The following is a 22823-nucleotide window of genomic DNA, read 5'->3' as shown; positions in this document are numbered from 1 at the left end:
TTAAAAGTTCCTCACAGGAACTTTAATTATTGTCGCTTACAGCAAAAATATGTTATTAGCTTTATCATTATGTTATATACACATATGATAACGATTATTATTGCTTTATTTTAGCATAAATAGAATTTATTGTAGGTGGAATGGTTTAAATGTTATTTGAAGGGTACCCTTTTTAATCAAGAATATAAACAAACAAATGTAAAACGATGTAAAAGTGTATATTTGAGTCCTCTAAGGGTTCCTGCTGTTCCCCAGTCACCTCATCCTCACCTGCCTGCACACCTGCCTCTCATTGCCCCTAATCAGCCTCTCAGTGTACATATGGCAGTCCAGCTGCTGCTGCTCTTGTTAGCCTGCCTACCTGCTCCTTCTTTTGGATCTGTTTACCTCTGCCGTCTGCCTTCCTGTTGCTGACCTCTGCCTGGATTCAAGTCCAAGTAAGCCTCATTTTCCCTCCCTGCTCTGAGGCCAAACACTGCTATAAAAATGCATCATATTTTATGAGCTGATCAAATGTACTAGACATCTTAATCTGTAAAGTAACCAAATTGTACCAAGAGCACTTAAATGTAGTTACTTTCCACTTCAGAGCACGGTGCCACCCCCACCCCCACCTCTGCTCTATTATTGTTGCAGAGCCATGCTTTGTAATTTAAGCACAGCTTTAAAGATTCATGCTCAGATTGATGAATGTAGATACAGAAGTAATAAGCCTAAAGTCTAATTTTTTTCCACAATTCCTCCCACTCACACAATCCCTCTCTATTTAAACATTTAGAGCATCCGTTCCTTTTCACTCACGTCCTCAATTAAAGATCAAAATCTTTGCATTTTAATTGGAATTATATTAGCCCATTTAATGCTTTGTGTCATTAAAGTTTTATCCATAATTTGAAAATAGGATTCATCTTGTTGAAAATGTCTTGCCTAGGTGAAATGGTTGCCGATGACATTGGGGCTGAGCGGTGAAGTGTAATTTGTCCAGACCATGGTGACACTTGTCCAGGTCCTGAAAACTGAGTTAAGCTGTTTTCTCGGTGTGAGACAGTGGCCACCTGCTCCGTCCATGGGCCGCTGGACTTCCACAGACTGGGAGAATCTGGAGGATCGCTATCTCCTGGGAGGTCGCAATTCTAGTTTCCACTTAGAGTTGTTTATGCGTCAAGCCCCATGACATGGATACCACTTTCTAATAGCGCTGTTCACTTGTTATCAAAATTCAAACTACCATTTGAACATGCACATATTTGATTTGTAATGATCTGTATGAATTCAGAAAGGCCTCGCCTTGTTCTCCATTTCAGGAGACCTAAAATGCACGCTCCGTTTGACCATGGATGGATTACTGAGCGGTCCTTTTGGGCAGAGACCCAGGAGCCCAAAGTGTCAGGCCCCTCCCCCTGGCTTTTACCCACAAAATGTCACTCACAGAGACATGTACCCACCAGGGAGAGACTCAAAATGACCACAAAGAAAAATAAAATGACTACAAAGAGACAACAAAGAGACCAAAACAACTACAAAGAGATGCAAAACAGCTGCAAAGAGACACACAACTATGGAAAGGGGTATACTTTATAGAGCAGTTCTAAGCCATCAATAAATTTGGGTGAGCATATTTCAACCCTCCAAAGCAGGACCCTTAAAGCTGAAGTAGGTGAGATTGGAGCAAATATGATTAAAAAAAGTTATTTTTATAAAAAAGTCATGTGCCTCTGTGTCCTCCGGTGTCCTCCGGTGCTCCTAACGGCTTACAGACCGGAGGAAAACAAGCAGTAAGAGGAGGAAAACAAGCAGTAAGAGCTGATCTGAGGTCTGCTGTCCAGCTGCCGTCTATGAGAGCCGGCTGTCAATCACTCGCGAACTCCAACCAAACGGTCAAACTAGGCAGCGCTTATCAAATATGAATCAATATTATGTTACTGTAATGCCTATGTCTCGACTCAAATGTTTTCAGAATCATCTTGTAGTGCACGGTTTAGCTGTAAAATGAGAAAGTTTGTGACGCCAAGTTCTGGTCACATGACCGGCGCACAGACAATAGGAAAGCTCTCTCAATGAAATGACCTGTGATTGGTCAAAGTCTCCCGTCACGGTCTAGACGATTTTCTAAAGCCTGAAAACAGAGCCATGAGGAAGAGAAGAAGTCTAGTTATCTCTCAGAACACTTGAATTACAATATGCTGAAAGGTCATTATGGAATTTTTTCCCAGTGATGCTAAAAATATACTGCCTACTTCCACTTTAAGTGTAACGCACGTTCATGTCCGTGCACATGATGTATGTGCACCATAGGTGTTTTCATCAGGATGGGGGACAATCATTTCAGCGCTTAGCAGCACAACTATTGAGTGCCTCTTTCAACACAATAGACAGCAACTCAGCAGATGAAAAATTATGTTTTGTCTCCCAAAATCCACCAAACAGTTAATTTGAAAACTGTATAATAACACTAGTAAACACACAACAAAAGGATTGCAATGATTGTCAGATATCTTTTTAAAACTAAACACAAGGTATTTGTCAGTTTGCACAAGGCTGCCGGCTAAATGGCAGACTGTGACACATTCTCTGCCAGCTATTTATTAAAAAAAACAAAAACAAGGTACAAATCTCTTCGTGGCCTAAAAATAACCTCATAGGCTATAACATGAAAATAGCTTCTCCTCCTGAGCTGCCCTTCAGATGGCTGTCACTGGCGTTTGCCCCGCTGAAGTAGGTCGCAATGATGCTACTTCCTGCTTGTACCCACCGCTTATGTTTGGCTGTCTTAATACGATCTTTTATATCGGCATTTCCACCGTGCATGACCGAAAATGTACTTTTGCCCCAAAAGTGGGCATGTCTGTAAAGGGGAGACTCGTGGGTACCCATAGAACCCATTATCATTCACATATCTTGAGGTCAAAGGTCAAGGAACACCTTTGAAAATGGCCATGACAGTTTTTCCTCACCAAAATTTAGTGTAACTTGTTAACGCTGGCGCCCTCAAGGAGTGGAAGAGGTTAAAGGACAAATGCCATCCACTGAGAATTCTCACAACCTGGCAACCCAAAATTTGTTCTTATTAATGACTGATCTATAAAGTGTTAGTCAATGATTTAACATTAATTCAGCATTATTAAAGGGTTTATAATGTGTAGCTATTGGCTTTATTAGTGGTAATAAATGGTTTATATGTTGTAAATAGTGATTAGTTACAGTTTATAAATCATTTTATAAAGGCTGCTTTATTAGAAAGTGGTGCCCACATGGTAACATATTGATCTTTGTAGCACAGTGCGATGAGAGGCCTGCTCGGTGTGTTTACAGATGGCCACAGTGTTGTAGGATTCGGCTGCTTGGTCGGAGGCCACAGTGTTCAATGACGGCCATGTTCACATAACGCCAGTCTGAGTTCAGCATCCTCACCTCCTCCGTCAAGGCTTCATTCTCATGCGGAGCGATCGTTGTGAAGAGAGCTAAATTACCCAGAATCCCACTGCTTTACCATATGCTACACCCATTTTGTCAGAGGCTCACGTTGAGCAGCAGTCTGCTGCTAACTGTCTGAGATCAAAGGCAAAAGTCCCGCAGATAAAAGTCGATTAGTGCAGAGAAAGAGGCCCACATTGTGCATAAAAGTGGAGAAAATGGTGTGAAGTAATTTTATTTCTTACCCACCTTCTATACTTCAAAGTCAGATTTTTCACTCTCTTCTTTCTGATTTGCATCAGAGGAATCATTAACATTACTGAAACAAATCTGCCGGAGCCTGACAGAGGAGCTCCGACTGCACCGGCTCTCTAGAAAGTGCTAATCAGCTTCTACCCATATGAAAAATGAACTCGACAACAGATGCTTGTGTTTCTCCTAGATATTAAATACCTGAACAACAGCCAGAAATGTCCCCTTTTCACCTCTGGACAATAAAGAATCTGCCTTGCCAAGTACTCTTTGACATTGGTCCAGATGCCCAGGTCTATCAAATGGTGTTCAAGGACTGCCATGACCATTGGCAAAGGGGCCGGCCAAGAAAGCACTCTTATGTTCTAATGTGCCACAGGTCTTTGTGGTTTTCAATAAAAAGAGCTCACCCTTTAACTTGGATGTCCTCGCTTCAAGGGCGTAGGTTTGCATATGGGACATGCCCCTACCCATGTCCTGGGAGGACACAATTGTCCCTACTCTTTTGCATTATATTCAGAGTGATGTCATTTATAGATAATTCAATGTGCCCTTCAATGTCTCCAAGACGACCAAACATGCATTTGATTGGCTGAAAGGGAGGAAGCATGGATATAAAACAGTTTAAGGACGAGCACTTCACCTTGTTGTTAACATGTTGTATGTTTACCTTACACTTGATTGGCATGGAATCAGCTGCCTTGCAGTCAAATGTTAGGTTCATCTTTAGCGTAGCTAACATTTAAACAACATTTGCTGGTTATAATTGATTTGTTTAGCTAACAGAATCAATAACTTTGACCTTTTGAACTCAGCTGGTCTGTTGCTTGGTAGCTAACGGTAAAGTTAGCTAGTTCACCAACTTCTTGTAGTTTAAGTGGACCCATAAATAAAAAAATAAATCTCTCATCTACTCTATACTGACGTGTGGAAAGGGAACCAGCCACCCTGGTCTCTTTGGACCTTTAGGTGCTGAACAGCTGATAACCAGTTGTTCTGTGTTTTTTCACATTAAACTCGATGAAATTACAGTTGAGTTCGACCAAAGAACACTTGTTGATTGTTGGAAAGAGTAACGATGATAGTTTATGTGAGTTTTATTTTGTTCCTGTCCAGTTTGAATGAAGTGTTTTACAATTATCCGCTACGTACAGCTGATCTCAACATAAACAAAAATACACGTGGATGATGGCGCAAGCTGAACGGAGAGGGGGGGGGTTATCATCCTCGGGCAGCTTGGAGGAGGTCTGCGCTCTCCGAGTGCCATTCTAGTTCTCGTAATATTATGACTTCTCAGAGAACGCAGATATGTGAGACATGTTTTTAATATGCAGAAATCTTGCTGAAACACATATGAGCTATTGAAGTCCAGGGGTTTATGAAATAATTAGAATGAATTAATGCATCATTGAGGTGAACAGGTGCCACATGTATATTTGAAGAGGTTACTTCTCCAAACAGAAAACTTAAAAGAGGACTGAAGAGTAAATCATGTCTACATGTCTGTTGACTCAGCAGAGATAACATTAAATAAAAGAAAAGTTGATCTACACCAATCAAACAGACTAAATTTCGTGATTATTTCACAAACTGCCCTCCAACTGTGTTGTTCCTTTACATAAACGAAGACATTTTCACCATAAATTGGTTCATAGAAATGAACCAGAATGCCAGATATGTAGTGTTTGATGCTCAAATTTTCCGCCCTTTGCCTCACTTGAATGAGCAGAACGTGACATTGTCAGAAGCAGAGGTGGATTACTGCTCTCCAACCTGCTGCTGCTGTTTCAAATCATCTGTTTGTGCTTTGATGTAAAATTAATAAACCAGTGGTCCGTCTGTTTGTCATAAAGAGTGGAGATGTTTTGCTTCATACGTGCGCTGCGGGGACACGAGCTGACCTGATCAAAGATAAAATCAAATCAAATATTGTAGCTTTGTTACTCGTTTGGTGTTTTGAGGGAGATATTGCCGAGATGAAAGCTTGTTTATGACAACATCAGTCAGTTTCGAGTAATCTCCCCCCCCGAGCATGATTAAAAGAAGAAACATTCAACAATCTGTATTCGGAGTTTGTCAGGGCCTCCGCCTCGCCCTGAAAGCCGAGTGAGAAATGATCGATTACGTTATGCAGCGGACCTTTGTCTCTCCGGCTCCTAGAAATGAAGATAGGCAATCATCCATCAGACCAGCGCCAGCGACCGCTTCCCAGGGCCTGAATGTATGATTACATTGCTTTGACTGCATTTATCTGCATACCTCCTATTCAGCAGTGTGGACTGGAGTGTGCTACTCCACCCCAACAAAAAAACTGCAGCCCAGAAAATTCCTCACAAGCTGTCCCAAATCCTCTTAATGCTATCAATCCTGCTTTCACTCATTCCACTTCATTGTCTCTTTATTTCAGCGCTTTCCTGCATGGGGAAGCTTGATTGATTTGGCTTTCAAGGATGGGAGACAGGAAAGTTGGGGGGCTAGGCAAAGTGTTTGGGAGCATCGCATAAACTCTGACACAGACAAATGGGCCGGGCCCGAATCGGATGAATTATTTGACTTTCCGAATATAGCAGAGGCTTCCTCTCAGACGAGTCGTCATGCTTTTTCTCCTGCTTGATAATATGGTGACAAGCACATCTGTTTTCCTCTGGCCCTGTATCACTTAGCTGGAGCACGTGAGGAGTAAACCCACAGGCTGGAAAGAAATGAATACATTAATTGTATTATATTTAAACAGTCTAACATTTTTGGAAAAGTTCATGTTTCTTACTCACAATCAGATGAGAAGATCAGTATCATCATGTCGTGTCCAGTACTAAGATAGGTCCATGGTGTTTATTGCCAAGCTTGGCACAAGAACTGGAAGCAGCTTGTGTGACTCCATCAGAAGAGAAACATGTTCCCAACAACTCCCAATCTGTCTTAGTTTCCTCTGTAATACATGTTGACATAATGATGTAACAATGAGCAGTTGGCATTGGCTAATTTTGTGGCTCCATGTTGTTTTAGCCTAGCTTAGCAGGCTGAAATCAGGTGAACTGCTAGCGAAGCACCATCAAAAGTGAAACATTATGTCCTTCAAGACTCCCACTCGTCAAATGCCGACATTGGGGCGGCTGTGGCTCAGAGGTAGAGCAGGCCGTCCACCAATTGGAAGGTCGGCAGCTCGATCCCCGGCACATGTTGAAGTGTCCTTGACATGTAACCCCAAATTGCTCCCGAAGGCTGTGCCATCGGTGTGTGAATGAGTATTTAGATTAGATCCTGATGGGTTGGCATGGTCATGGCAATCTCTGCCATCAGGGTATGAATGAAACGCTTTGAGTGGTCAGAAGACTAGACAAGAAAAGCGCTATATCAATGCTAGTCCATTTACCATCCATTACCTTTTACCACTTGGTCAGTGCTTTCAACTAACTCCAATGTAAACCCATCCGCGTCATTATTGGAGAGTCAGAGCAACTAGTATAAAGAGTGAGAAAGTCTGCATGGGGTGGGTGAGAGTGGAGGTTGGATGGGTCAAACAGAGGACTTTCACCCAGGAGACCGCTTTTCCTGTCCAGTGGGAAAGTCAAAGTGAAGTCAGTGTTGACTTATTTGACCTTAGTTTTGTTACGTAACTTCCGTACTTGACCGATGATAGTTACGTAACAAGCGTACTTGATTTACGTCATTGTGAACTGCTCAAAGACGTGATTTGAGAGGGTCGTCGACGCTCGCCGGTGCCTCACAGACACATTCCAAATGTCAGGCGTGCTAAATATCTGTACAGTAACTGTACAAAATTCCAGGTTGGATGTATTGTTGACTAACATATTCTCAGAGGATAATTTTTGAATCTATAACAGCATATCTGTTTTAATATGAAATTAATGGCTGCAATGTGTCAAAAGACGGTTCTGGAGTTTTTAGAAGGTGAATTTTTTCACTGTAATCTTGGCTTAACAAGTCCTGCATTTGTACTGGATGCACAGAAAACAGACCTGACTTATTTTAAGTCAACATTTAAGTTACCTCTAACATTAGGTTACTAAACTTGCGTTGCGTTCGTAACGTATAGCCTACATAAGTAACAAACATACTTATTTTAACACAAACCACGATCTTTTCCTAAACCTAACCAAGTCGTTTCCTGTGAACACAAGTTTATTTTGAAAAGACATGTATGTACTGTATGTATGTATGTAATGAAGGGAAATTGACAGGTGCAAAACTGACGTTGGAGGGGTACCTATAGAGCATTATAGTTTGAAGCGTAAGGCCACTGACAAAGCTACCATATTCGATGAGTTGGGAGAGAGAATGTGTTGCCCAGAAACAAGTCCATTTCCCAACACGTAGAACTGCTCCTGTAAATTGTGTTACCGAGAACCTAAAGTGGATTACAGACCTGCTTCTTACTCAGCAGTAAAAGTACATTTTCTCTTAACAGTGGTCCCAAAACAACACTGGATTTACTTAATTTAGGTTCCTCGCTGACAAGATTGAACAACTGCTCCTCTGAAGCTACAGCACATTTGCAGCCTCAGCCAGTGAATGGAGGGAATGGAGGGAATATAAAATCCTCTTTGCAAACATAGTTACAGAGTTTGCCTTGTTATGGAAATGGCAGTGGCATTGATTAACACCATGTGCAGATTAGTGAGACAGAGCTGAGAGGCAGCTGAGAGCCACACTGTGGGACTGGGACTTGGGGGCAATTAACAGCATTGACACCATTTTGTGTGTTGATCCTGAGCAGCAGGGTTTTCATAGAGAAGTCCCACCAGTCGCCAAGCAGCTCTCCCTCACTAATCCTCTGCAAGATTTCCATTTTTAATGAACTTCATTTATTTTTGTTACAACCGCTTAAACATTTCAACTGGGTTTTTTTCTTTTTTCTTTGTTGCTGTCGCCTATTGGAAGAGGCTTAACTTGATGTATTTCAAATAATTGATGGAACAGGGGCTTAGCCAAAATGAGCATGAAATCATTTCTGTCCCCATCCAGAAATGAGGCGGCGAGGGGATTCAGGCAGGCAACCCTAATGAAGACATCGCTCAGCTGCACGCTGCTAACCATGTGTGTGTCTCTATGGCCATACTTACACCTGTCTTTTTCAATGTCATCTGAACCCGCAGGCCAGAATAACTGACAGGTTCAACTTCTCCCTGATCGGATTTTGAAATTTAATGAGCCGAGCTACATCGTAATGTGATCGGGCAGGAACAGGAAGTGTAGAATGAGAGATGCTTCTCCAACTCTCAGTGACTCTCAGCTGAACCGTGAGTAAAGACAATGGATCTTTTCCTCCACTTTTGGCTTCCTCCCCACAAATTTCAAGCTCAAATCCCCCCCACCCTCCTATCGTATATATCTAATGGTGGTATGTGTGAGGTGTTGCAGGTGGTGGGTCGGTGGGTCACTTCATTAATGCTACGTATTAGAAATATGTAGCGAGTAGAGTGGGAGGAACACTGATTACCTGAGGTGATGCTAATGGCTTTGGAAGCAACAATTGTCTAACCTCTGCAGCTTGATTAATTTGGTCCTCCTGCACTTTGAGACCTCACTGACACTCTCTGAATGACTAATTGTCTCCAGTTAAATGTGAGTTTCTTTTAAGCTAAGGCAGTACCTTTTTAGATAAGCGAAGTTATACGATATGATAAATGATGGTGTGCCTTTATATGCTGCAGCCTGTGCTTGTTTAAGGATTGAATGGACACATTTTTTATTTTTTTTCAGGCAGGTGTTGGTTGTGGTTTTTATAGGAATAGCTAAACATTTTGGGAAGCATGCTTATTTGCTCTCTTGCTCAGAGTAATGTCGGGTACACCCTACACGAGAATCTAGCTGAGCTACCCCTCCCAACAATCGTCAGCAAAGCCCCGATTTTTTTGATGGTTCTAAAGATTATCTTTCCAGATATTCCTGTGGTGTGAGGTATGTTAAGAGTGTGTTTTACATCCCTCGATCGACTCGGAAGTCCATCCTGGCTGCATCGATTTCGAATCATAAATATTAAACATGTTCAGCATTTCCGATGGGATATCCTGTCGTGTATGGGGAACCCCAAGGACAGCCGATGACGCAGTCACGTGGGAAAGAACGATAGCCAATTGAGAACCAAGCTGACTGAAGAAGGAATGACAACAACCGCCGTTATGGCGGCTGCAGCTAATGCATGAGCTAATGCAAAAAGTGAAGCATAAAGTAGTAGTAAGATGGAGCTCAGAAATGGAGGAGCAACTTGTTGATTTGTGGCAACAACGCAAGTGTTTATTTAACGTGTCTCCATGACTTCATCCATCTGAACTCAGTACAAATTAGTGCAAAAAATAACATCGCTGATTCTTCATGACCGTCGTCCTCCATGTTTGTTTACACTAAAGTAACGTTTGATCGCGAGAGATTTTGCGAGATTTGCGTTTTTTTTTAGTGGGGACTCTTGTTGTTCATGAATGAATCTGTTAGTGTGTGGTGTGCTGTTTAAGCCAAAACGTTGCTCTCCACACACTATAGAAACAGAACTGTTAGATTTAACAGAACATGTCGTTATGTATGGGCTCTCTCACATTTTCAAAATCTGTTAAGATTTTAAAAAATCTTTTAGTGTGGACCATCCTTTATATGTGATACCACTCTCATGTCTGTACGGTAAATATGTAGCTGGAACCAGCAGTGTCATCTTGTGAAAAAAAGCGCCATTTTGCAGTTTTACGGGGGGTTATGGGTTATGTGCCGGACTATTTCTTGGCTGAGACCAGTTATTTCCGGGAGTCTCCTCTGACTGCCTGGCAACTGGTCCCTGATAGCTGTTTCTGCCTGTTTCCAGCCTTTGTGCTAATGTAAGGTGCTGCAACTATACGATTGTGGTTGCGCTTAGAACTGCGCTGTATGGTTAGAGGCACGGGGCATTGAGGTAGCCGGGCACGCTGCTGTTGACGTCATAAGGAAGTGCTGAGCTTAGGGGGGGATCATGCTGGCTGGACGCCGACTGCCTTACGGCGTGAGCCACTGAGGCTGCATTAAATGCTGCGAGGACTTGGTGAGGCTCGCCTGGGTTTGGGGGGAAGCTTTTGGACCGGTATGTGTTTTGGGAATGTGTATGTTATGTTATGTGTTGGTCGGACTATTGATTATCTTTTGATGTTTTAAAGGCGAGTTGGGGTGTCCGTTGAAACCTGAGGACCTATGTCACTCTTTTGGGGGGTAACTTATAACGTGACTGAACTGAATTGTAAACTGATGTGCTAGAAAAGACATAGCGGATGTGTTTGAGTGTGACATGAATAAGAGCTCATATCTGCTCTTCCCTCTCTTCAACAAAGTAAAAATAGAAGTGATGCATTTTATGATTTTGGCCACAAAAACAGTGGTTTGTTTGTTTACTGTGGCTAGAAGCAGAGAAAAGAGTTGTACCTACAGAAGCTCACACTACAGCAATACAAATTTCTGTTTGAAATGTCACATTCTGGGAAGTGCAAAACTACCACCGCAACAATTCCTTGCACTCCCCAAAAAACATCATGATTAATACTTTAAATATGACTTCTGCAGAAGCCTAAATAATAACATCACAACACAAATAAATCAAACAAGAATCCTTCTCGTTTCTAGTGTCTGAAGTACAGCTTTTCAGATGTACTAACATCTGTTGACTGCCACCGGTGCTTACAACTCAATCTGGGTTTCTGTTTCAAGGCAGGCCTGCAGTGCAAATGCAATATTTATCGAACCTTCTGCTCCCCTTGTCTCGCCTTCCTCAAGGACAGAGGCAGAGATGTTTTGATGTATACGTGTGGCAGGATCCTCTCGCTAATGATCTGGCCGGCTGATAGGAGCCTCAGGGTGATTTCTGCTCGCAGACTGTAGCAGCAAAACGCAAATTAGGAGGGTCGCCAGTTAACTAATGAGGCCATATTGTCCGGGGACAATGGAAGGAGAACAAACAGAACAATCACATCGGTCTTTAAGTTTTAAAAGTCCAGCTGAAGCTGTCTAGGATCCGTAAGTTGTCAAACATGGAATCGGACTACTGCATTCCTACCAGTAAAATGTGATTGTATCAGGTGCAACTGCTCAAATATTGCAAAATGATATGATGGAAAGGGATTCATGAGATATCAAGTGCTGGACAAGTTGGGACTCTTTTCTCTGACTTGACAAAGCTCCAGATCCACAAGAAGACGTTACACAAACTGCTTTCTACTTTATTTTGACAAAAACATCTTAACTCAAGGTCCACTTATGACCTTTTTCTGGAGCTTTCAACCCAGCGCGGTGTCACCAAATGGTGTATGAATGACACGGTAACTTGTAAGTCATTTTGCGTGCAATAACAACGCCTTTGTTGCTTTTAGCGTGTCATGTGTACGCCATTTAGTCTGTACTGACCTTTTGAATATGCTGCGCTCAGAGCTAGTGATGTAGAAAAAAAAGTGAGAATGGCTGCTAATGGTAGGAGGGAGTGGAGGGGAGGTGGATGGGTCCAACAAACACAGGACTTTCAACCAGGAGACCGCTGTTCGTGTCCCAAAGTGTTGTTGAGTTATTTTGAAGTTATATTAGTGAAGTGTTTTCGGTACTTATCTTAGAATGTTTACGTATGTATAGCTTACATACTAATTTCAAGCCCAACCATGATGCTTTTCCTAAACCTAACTAAGTGGTTTCTTTGACTAAACCTAACTGCGGCTGTTACCGTAGTTTTGTTGCCCAAACTGCGGCCGTTGGACACACGAGAAACTGCTTCACAACGTTAAAACCATGACACACAGAATGTCTTTAAAATGCTGTGCTATGTATACGCCTTCCCATAAGATCAGGTTGTTCTACCACTTCTCAGAGTCTTGGTCAGCTGATGGAATTTAGCGAATTGGTACAACTTGAGTTAAGATATTTTGCCAAACTATCTCCAAGGTCAAGGATGACGAATGTTCCTATTTTACTAGTTTACTGTTTTACCATTTGCCTATTTGACTCAAGAACGAGACTTTTCGAGCCACCTGAATAGTGCTGACACAATCGGTTGATTAGTCAATTGAAAGAAAATTCATCAACAACAATTTCCATAAGTTGAAAGGAGAACATTTTTTTGTTTTACCAGTCTACTGAGCACTACTCAGCCTGTGGAAACAGTAGTATAATGTCTTCTGTGGCTCTGGAGGAGCTTAGTTTTAATGGGAAGCATTGAAAGATGTGGGCATGTATCAGGTATGGAGGGTCTTATGAAAGATGCAAACGAATAGCATTATGGGAAATTGAGGATCAAGCGTTTTCGGAATTATCTGTTGGTGTGTCCTTCGCATGTCTCAAGAACCATTCATCCAATCTACTCTCACACTTTGTGGATTATTGCCGGGGATCCAAGGGATTGCAGTGTTGAATTTGGTGCAATTTGGACACATGATACATTCAATATTAATAAATATTGAATGAACAAGCGATAGCGCTCTGATCAGCAGCGGGGCTTCAGGGCTCTGCGGACTGAGTCAAGCTTGTCGTCCACAGCGGGCCTTAACAGGCCGCAGCTCATTGCAGTTCACTTCTGCTGCTGGGTGTTGGATATACTGATGTTACAACCAAACTGTTCTTCACTTTCGTGGAGTCAATGAGTTAATAAGTGGTTCTCGAACGCTGCTAGCAGCACTCACGGGGGCCGAGCAAATGGCCCGCTCCGAACAGGCATACGTTCCGAGTGGCAATGTGCTCTGAACGGGCTCGCCCCCTGACAATGCTGCAAGCAAGCAGAAATACAATTGGCTTGCTCCAAAGTGGCAAACCTTAAACGGGCACTGCACTATAGTTGACACTCCAGGATATTGCAGCCTCTGCTGCTTGGGGGGGGGGTCGGGAAACATGCCAAACATTCCTGCTCCAGCTTGTTCAATGTAAGGATTTTCTGCTTTTCTGTGTTCTATGTTAATGTAAATTGACTTTTCAGATTCAATATTATAGGTGTCGGTAATTACTTCAGGAAGCTAGATACTAAAACGGTCCTTTCGAACATCTGTAGTCATTTGTTTTCTTGGACAGAAAAAAAGTTCTGGATATAATAAATCCTAAAAACCTTTCCATTGTACACAATTGTCCAACATCCTGACCCTGAAGCCTGTCCAGTCCTAAACCTGCGGCAGCTGGGGCAGTGCTGCATCACTGTCACTCCCAAATGAGAGTAAAAGTAATTGAGCTTGATTAACCTGGCCCTTTGCCACATCATTAGATTGATAGATGGAAGTGGCAGATCAGACAGGAGAAGGCGGGAAGCACTTAAGTCATAAAGCAAGGTCGTTCTTACCACGTGACTCTCTCATTTGCGGTGTTTGTTTCCACCTGCCTTGGCGCGGCACCCGCAATGTCAATTGCATGAACGAGGGGCAGATATTTCACTTTCCTGGGTGACCATCTACTTGATGGCTGCATTGTAAATGCAAATTGAAAACAGGAGACCATGAATCACTATGCATATACGTGTTTATTCACGCCGTATGGATGGCTGCGGTCGCTATCTGTATTCGGTGCCAAGAAAGCTGATATGTCAATCCTTTTATCACATTTATTCTGTGCTATCTGAGGAGGCAACCATTGAAAGCAAGTCAAATTTATCTAGGGAAGTGTTTCCAAAAAAAGAACAAATAATGCAAGCAGATAAAAATAAGACATCTAAGTGGAAGGCTTTCTTCTCAGTGAAGCCATTGTCATCTTTATCCATACAATACCGGTACTTCTCTATAGAACTACTGTGGGTTTCTTAACCACTTTTTTAAATGTTCACTGAGCCTGTATTTATAAAGCATCTTTCCTACTCCGAGGTAGGAGCATTCTATTTACTCAGTGGTGAAATGTAGTACTGTACTGTCAATTTTGTACTTTTTAAAAATGTATCTGACAGCTTTAGTTACTAGTTACTTTACAAATCAAAATTTTACATACAAAACATATGATGCATATTACAGATTAAACTATCCAACAGTATATAAAGTAGTTAGAATTATCTCCTCCTTGACCTTGAATACTCAGAGGGCCATTTTCTGTGTAATAACTTTCTCTTTACCGTAGTAGGCCTACTGTTTTTAATGCAGGCCATTTACATGGACACTTCTTATCCACTTTACCTTTCAGATTCAAATTTTCAAAGTGGCCAAGCTACAACTTCTGCGTCCATCACGTGATGCCATTGGGCCCAAAAATACTTTTTCCCATAGACTTACATTGGGAAAGAGACGTCAGCGGATATATATATATATATATTGGGGTTGATCTCCTCATCTAAGATCCAGTCACCTAGCCCTCCCTTTTCACTGCAAAACTCAGTAATTGGTTCCTTAAACTCAAATGTCTTGAGAATTTTGGCAGCTAACAATATACAACATGAAGCTCCAGTTAAAGCTTGTTGAAACTACATTTAAATGTGGATTCGTGTGCAGTACTCAAACTCAAGAGGGGCTCTGGGATGCACTAAGCAGGCTGAGTCCGGAGCTCAGCGGAAGATTTAAATTAAAACACATATGGAGACATCAGGTAATTGGTCTGCGAACGTCTCCTAGCAGTTGAGGATCCTCTGTGTCAGCGCTGCCTTCATTTGAGGAGAGAGAGAGCTTCACCCGGGGAGTACGCCATCACTGCTTTTCACGATGGGCCGGGGGGCCGGGGGCCGCGTCGTTCAGTGCTTATGGTTTTTCGCGTGGGAAGATTTTTGGGAGAAGGAGATTACGCTGATCTAATTAATTACCATCGTAAAAACAGCAAACATCATTAAAGTGTAATTCCATTAGAGCTCCTCATTCCACCAGTATTCATTAGCAGACAAGAGTGGGAAACGGGAGACACTGAGGGAGAGAACGTGCTCGCGCCGACGCCCACACACACACACACACACACACACACGCACACGCATCCATACGCGCACACACTTGAGAATGAGGCTGGGTGTGAGTGCGTGGAATTCAGATCAGTGTTCTGCTGCGACAGACAGACAGAGGGAAGGAGGTGTTTTTTTAATAATTCTATGAAGGAGACCTATCAGTGCTATAAGTATTCTGTCACCCGCTTCGAATGTTATCAATGTCAATGTCAATTGAACGAGTGTTATCAGTGGTTATCAGCCTCATAGATACGTAAATAAATGCTTCAGTTCAGGTTGTGGTTACGTTGAGACACAGCTGAGACGGGTGATTCTGTGGGTTCTTTTGTGGCGAATGTCCCAGCGTGCAATAAATGAAAGGCAGGGAAATGGGCAGCGCAGCTCACCGGTGGGTTGCAGTGATGTATCTGTATCTTTTTCACAGAGAATGTGCCTCAACTTGTTGCATTCAGCTCTGGATTACGTCTGTTAGGTCGAGGGTGAAATAGCACCAGCAGTAGTAGAACAGGATTTTTTTTTTCTAATCAAAAAGTGTCACCTGCTTAATGAATTATGGTGCCATGAAGATTAATTCTGTTTTAATACAATTTCTTATTTTTCTAGTTGTGGCAGTCGTTTCTATCAGTGATGATCACAGCTGTAGAGGCAAAAAACACTGGATGGTACTGTAGTAGAAGAAGAAGTGACAGTTCAGCCAGCATTCAGTGTTTAGTAAGCTTTGCCCTCCTTTCCAAAAGAAGAATCCATCACCATTCTCTGTATTTCCATTATAGTTTGGTCAACAGTTGTCATTTGGAGACAAGACTATGCCTGTGAAGCCTTACAACCCGTGTTGATCTGTGTACAAGGATGCAATGGAAAAGGTTTGACGCTTCGACCGGCAATATGAGGTTCAAATTGGGAACAGGGTTCGGACAGAAACTTTAAGTTACTACAAGACACTCTTAACCGGTTATGAAACAGTCTCAGTGTAATCCTGATGCCTCTGACTACATGAGGAGATGACCACCGCCATCCTGCGGGTCTCAGGGGGTTAAAACCTGATCTGATGTAAAGTCTGATCACCTGAATGCTCTTGTTTTTTTTTTTTACTATATCTGACTTCTGTGTTGTCAGATCACCTTAAATAAGACCCAAGTTGTAAAAACTGTCATTATCATTAAAGTGTAGTGTTGGTGAATAAAGGGCCCTTTCTGTCTCCTCTGACAAATTTTCACACCACAAATAAAAAGATGACATTTTTCCATGACCCCTAGAATGCGCTGAACAGTTTGGAGCGGCAAAAGCACTTTCACACACACACAAAAAAACTGGTTCCATCATGTAGAAATCTGCTCTAATTGGCAACTTGACATGCTTCGAGTGTGCTCTTGATCTCAGCGGTAAGAGGCGAGATGTTCAGAGCACAGTGTTCCTGTGCTCCTCACCTGCGTCGGCTTCATGCCGTCCTTCACCGAGGCGGCACAGAGGAGACCAGGAAGGAGATTCTCATTCGTAGACACTCTAAACCCTTGCAGAATGAAAAGTCTTATCAGCTGACCTATAAGATAATCTAGTTTGCCACTGATGAACTCGGAGTAGCAGAATACTTTGGTTAAGGGCACGCTGGATTGCTCTCATTTGGGTGCCTGTCCGTCCTCTTGAGGGGACTCCGAAAAGGTCGCGAGGAGACAAGGCCCTCCACCACAGGTATATTGCTTTTGTGTAGTTGACTTCTATCTCATCAGACTTTTATCACTTAATCCATCTACTTGACCTTTGGCGGAGCCTCCAAAACTATTTCTTTGAACAGATTTTTGCATCGAGCCCCGTCGGATCCCCGAGGACGAACGCGAGCCGTTTCTGAATGATTAGTGCCCCGCTTTGTTCTGGCTGAATGGGGCTTGTGAGAAAAGCTTTTTTCAGCTGGAGATCGGTGGAGGGGAGAGACACTGACAATGCCACAGGAATAATCTCACACCCCATAGTCATATCTCACCGGCTACTGACAATAAAAAAAAGAGTCTTTCAGGGTATGATTCATTACCGGAAGAGAGGAATGCAGATTGCCTGCGAGGTACTCCTATTTACTTCAATATGGTGAATTGCAAAGAGTACCAGCGAGCTGGGTTCTTTCCACCTTTAGTCTTTCTTTACACATCAGTAAGACTAATGATCACAAGCTGCGCAAGACGTCACGGAGCTGCATTTCTCACAGAAGGCCAAATCACAGAAATGCATATAAAAAAACAGCTACCGTGTCTGAATACAAAATACCACCACAGGGTGACAATGCCCTCTTTAATTCTACCCTTTTTGCTGTGGTCCATTATGTATCCAATCTGTAGTGATGGAGCAGAGTGGCCACTCCTCACGTCCATCTGGTCAAGTGTTGATTGTCTGAGGAATGAGATTGCCCAAGTGGCAGCGGACGGCGGAGGAGGGGGAGGCGTCTCTAACACTGACACCATGTCGAAGGAGTGGAAGAGGGAACGGCATCCAAATGTGAAAATTGCAATTCTTTACAAGCGTTTGTGCAATATTCACGCCAATGCAACACTTGAGCGGAGAGAGATGGGGAATAGAATGAAGTAGCATCCTCATGGAGAAACAAGAGGTCAGGCAATAATTTGGATTTGCTTTGTGCATGATGTCTAGCTCCAGGATCACAATAGTTTACAGATTAATGGGCCTCATGCAGTAACATTTTTGTTTACCCCTTACCTTTCCGCCCCCCCTTTTTTTTAGAGGGGTAGAGGTGGGGGACAGGGGATGTTTAGGGGTAGATAAATAGTTGACAGTAGATGTCACATAGAAGTGGAAGTACATCATCTGAAAGCCTGAAACGCCTCACTTGAAGTCCCACCTTTTCTTCTGTAATGTGGTGATGTCACCAAGTAGCCCTCAAAAAAAGCTAGTTTGAGCAGAGCTTGAGGGGAGTCTGTAGAATTTGGTTCGGTTGACCAATCACAACAGTGGGCCAGCTGACCAATCAGAGAAGACTGGGCTTTTCAGGACGGTGTTGGAGGAGCTCAAACAGAGCGTTTCAGACAGAGTTTTTTGAACATTAAAGGGACTGTTTGTAACTTCTTACACGCATAAATCACCCGGGTCGGTGTCCCATGCGCGCTCGCATATGCACGCTCGTGTGTGGCTACACCGTTCAGACAAGACTCCAACACAAACTACACGGAAGCACCAAAACCGCAAAGTTATATCTGGTGAAGCCCGTCTTGCAAAACAGTGTTGGCCGCGGTCGGAAACGCGGGGGAGACCATAGCTTTGGTCTCCAGGGCCAGAGTCTCTGCTCCTCTGCTCCTCTGCTCCTCTGCCTGCCTACCTTCACTAAGCTCGCTCCAACTCACGTGCATGCGCGCACACTACATACTGCAGAAGAGTTAGTTTTTCTGAGAATATCTAGTGAATGTACAGTGGAAATTTGTGCAGAAATAACCGTATAGCTCGTTCATGTCTATTTAGAGCGAGCAAGCGCGAGCCCGACGCTGACTTTTGTTGACTTAGCGGCGACAGGTGTCGCTGTTCACAAGCATTTCTGATTCTTACAAACAGTCCCTTTTAAAGCATGTAAACATGTTCTAGTAGAAACCCCAAATACAAGTATGCACCTAAAATACGCATAATACGTCCCCTTTAAGTGAAGATTTTAAATATGAGAACATTGGTGAATGCAACACGTTTTCATAAACGACGTGCCACTAAAAGAACAAATGTGTTTGCAGGAACATTGTCTTTGGCCTCCTCCTGTCTCACTCTATGCACATCTCTGCTGGCCAAGCTAGTCAAAGTGCTCTCTCATTAGTCAGCCAGCTGAGGTGTGCAATATCTTTAAAGTGTGTGTGTGTGTGGACAGTGAACAGGCTGGAGTGTCCGACAGCACTGGGCTGCTGCCAGTACAACAGTCCATTTGGCACGGGCCGAAGGAGTTTATAAGGCGTGCTGACTTCACTTCTTCATATTCTGATGTAATTGCCAGAGGAATATTTTATATGCTGAATAATTGCTGGCATAGTGATTGCACGCCGAGGTGTTAATTCAGTGTTAAATTTAAAATAGTATCAGGCTAAATTGACAGTGTGGAAAACGCAGCGTACCATTGACTCTGACACTCCGAGGAAAAAACATCTGTCGTCAAGCTGTTTGAAATAACTCATAATGAATCATATGCTGTCCCTGGATTTTGTTTGTGTATGTTTTTTTTTTCTTTTTCAAACTTGCCTTTCACTTCATTTTTGTGTTGGAATGTTCAGTCCTCATGAAATGTTGGACAAACTGAGGACATATGCTTTCATCAAAGCGACTTCCCCTATGGCATCAAATGATAGATCAAAGTGATATTCCTTTTATTCAATTTTATCTCCTGTAGCAATAATCTTCCCGATGTAAGATCATACCAAGCATTAATCAAAAGGAAGTGGTTCTATCCTAAAATGTGACATCTCTAGGTTATCTAGATATCTAGGTGTGAAATCAGGTGTTTTCCTGTGATGTATCTAAGTATGTTTCCGAGTTGAGTTCAAACATAAATGTCATTGTTATTTGGTTACATGTCTATTTTAGTTTTTTTTGCTCCTCTTTTGGGTTGATTTAAACTTGGCCCTCTCCCACAGATTAGCATCCCAAGTGCATGCTGGGATGGACATGCTGAGACGGAGTGGATGGATAACAGCTGAGTCCCCGCTGGCCTCATCACACCAGTGCTCCCTGCTCTCTCACTGTCCTTCTAAATAAAGAATAGTAGGAGGAGAGCTGATTCTACACGAAAGGGTCGCCTATTGTATAGATATTCTCGGTCCCAAAGGTCGAATGATGAACCCCTATATGTATCAGTCACTGTGAGGTTGATATTTTCAGTTTTAAAGGGATGGTTTGGATGTTTTGAAGTGGGGTTGTTTGAGGTACTTATCCATAGTGGTTTTGAGTCTCTTTGTCGTTGTTTTGTCTCGTTACAGTCGTTGTGAGTTTCTTTGTGGTTCTTTAGTCTTGTTGCAATCGTTTTGAGTCTCTTTGTGTTTTTTCAGTCTCGTTACAGTGGCTCTGAGTCTCTTTGTCGTTGTTTAGACTCGTTACAGTGGTTTTGAGTCTCTTTGTGGTTGTTAAGACTTGTTACAGTCGTTTTGAGTCTCTTTGTGGTTCTTTAGTCTTGTTACAGTCGTTTTGAGTCTCTTTGTGGTTCTTTAGTCTTGTTACAGTCGTTTTGAGTCTCTTTGTGGTTCTTTAGTCTTGTTGCAGTCGTTTTGAGTCTCTTTGTGGTTCTTTAGTCTTGTTGCAGTCGTTTTGAGTCTCTTTGTGGTTTTTCAGTTTTGTTACAGTCGTTTTTAGTCTCTATGGTGTTCTCTTTGTGGTTGTTTAGTCTCGTTACAGTGGTTTTTAGTCTGGTGGTTAGTCTCTGTGGTGGTTTAGTCTCGTTACAGTGGTTTTGAGTCTCTTTGTGGTTGTTTAGTCTCTTTACGGTCGTTTTGAGTCTCTTTGTGGTTGTTTAGTCTCTTTACGGTCGTTTTGAGTCTCTTTGTGGTTGTTTAGTCTCTTTACGGTCGTTTTGAGTCTCTTTGTGGTTGTTTAGTCTCGTTACGGTCGTTTTTAGTCTCTTTGTGGTTGTTTCGTCTCGTTACAGTCGTTTTTAGTCTCTATGTGGTCATTTTGTCTCTTTGTAGTAATTTTATGTCTCTTTGTGGTAATTGTGCATCTCTTTGCTGTCGATTAGAACATCCACACTTTTAACTGAGCTTCATGACTTTCCAACAAGAAATACTAAGTCACTTAAAACCGAGGCTCTGGCCCAGGAGCCCCCTGATTCTTTGGGCTCCCGGGGCTGAGCCCAGTACGCCCGTTCAGTAATCCATCCATGATTAATCCCTTCTATCTGCCGGCCCCATTTGGTCTGTATGTCCTGATGAACTAAATGTCACTGTACTTACTCTAAACAGCCACCTTTCACTCCCCCCCCCCTTGCTCATATGAGAGAGTCACTGAGCCCACCATGCAAAAAGGACACTGGAGCCATTTCAGACATATGAACTCTGGCAGGGAAGATGGAGGAGAGCGTTTGACCTTGACAGTGCTCTGCCTCCCCTTTGGTGAAATTGCCCCTCCCCTCCTCTTCTGAGAGTTTATGCAGGGGGTCACTTCCCCATGCATCTTTGAAATGACACATAAGTTGGGATGGGAGAGAAATAAATTCAGCTCATTTGCACAGTGAGGCAGAGTCGGGTACCGCTCTCAATCATAGCGGTTGGCAGGACCATGCATCTCGCCGACATTTCGGAAATCTGCAGGAAAAAAAAAAACTTCTGCTCGTCCCGGAGCAGCGGGGTCATGTCTGTCAGCTCCATCTTTTCATGTCCAACCTTGGGGGAGGCCTCGACCCGCTGTCCCAGAGGGCAGACGCAGACTGACAAGCACAGAGGAGACAGACAGAGAGGCAGACCCAGAGAGGAGACCTGTCGCTATGCTAATGCAGGCAGCGGCTATCAGGCGCCACAGTGACACCACCCTCCCCGTCCAGGCTCAGTACGCTCAGGGGACAAGCCAGCGGATTTTTCTCACTTCCACAGGCAGCCTTCATTTTCCACACTACTGGAAACTGGACACTGTCATCTGTTATTGAGTTTCTGGGCTGCAGAGCCTATCTCTGCATGGGAAATTCAATGCGGGGCTTTCTGTTATGAGCAGGATTACAGTGGTCTGCGATGGGCCATTGAGTCACACCTGAAGACTGGCTGTTAGCATATGAAAGCACTCATTCATCCATTTTTTTTATTCCATGTGTTGTTTTAATGGAAAAAAAGGCTTAAAAACGGAGAGCCACAGTTCCAAAAAACGAATTCTACCCTTTTCATGTTCCTTTACCTTAAAACACCCAACAGAAAAATACCCTTTAATGTTAAAGTGAGAACAGATCTCTCACAAGGTTCACAGTAATTACAAATATTAAAATAGTTGTTTGTGAACTCAGTATTTAGTAGATTCCCCTTTGGCAACAGCTACAGCCCTGAGCCTATATTGACAGCTCTCTATCAGCTTTGCTGCTATTATACTCCATTCTTCTTTGCAGAACTCTGCAAGTTTGCATAGGGGTTGTGAGGGAACAGCCTTTTTCAAGTCTCAGTTGGATTGAGATCTGGACTACATGACTACGTGACCTTAACTTTGTTGTCTTTTTCTCTCCATTCCTGTGTAGCTTTAGCTTTATGTTGGGCTCATTGTCTCGCTGTGATGTGCATGCAGTGTAACAGTGCAGCCATTTAGTCTGATGGCCAAATAGCTCAATGCTGGTCTCATCAGACTGTAGAAACTTCTTCCAGCTGACCTCAGA

At 42.9% G+C, this 22823-nt stretch overlaps 1 long non-coding RNA gene across 1 annotated transcript; it reads left to right on the top strand.

Annotated features, from left to right (window-relative positions):
- Positions 1-284: 284 nt before the first annotated feature.
- Positions 285-20308, top strand: LOC141756365 (uncharacterized). Its single transcript, XR_012591457.1, has 4 exons — positions 285-437; positions 932-1124; positions 16115-16222; positions 20119-20308. It is a non-coding gene; the product is annotated as an uncharacterized LOC141756365 (long non-coding RNA).
- The last annotated feature ends 2515 nt before the right edge of the window (positions 20309-22823 follow it).

The sequence above is a fragment of the Sebastes fasciatus genome, chromosome 18, assembly GCF_043250625.1.
Source record: "Sebastes fasciatus isolate fSebFas1 chromosome 18, fSebFas1.pri, whole genome shotgun sequence".
In the NCBI taxonomy this organism is placed as follows: Eukaryota; Metazoa; Chordata; class Actinopteri; order Perciformes; family Sebastidae; genus Sebastes; species Sebastes fasciatus.
This window is presented reverse-complemented; position numbering and strand designations above follow the sequence as displayed.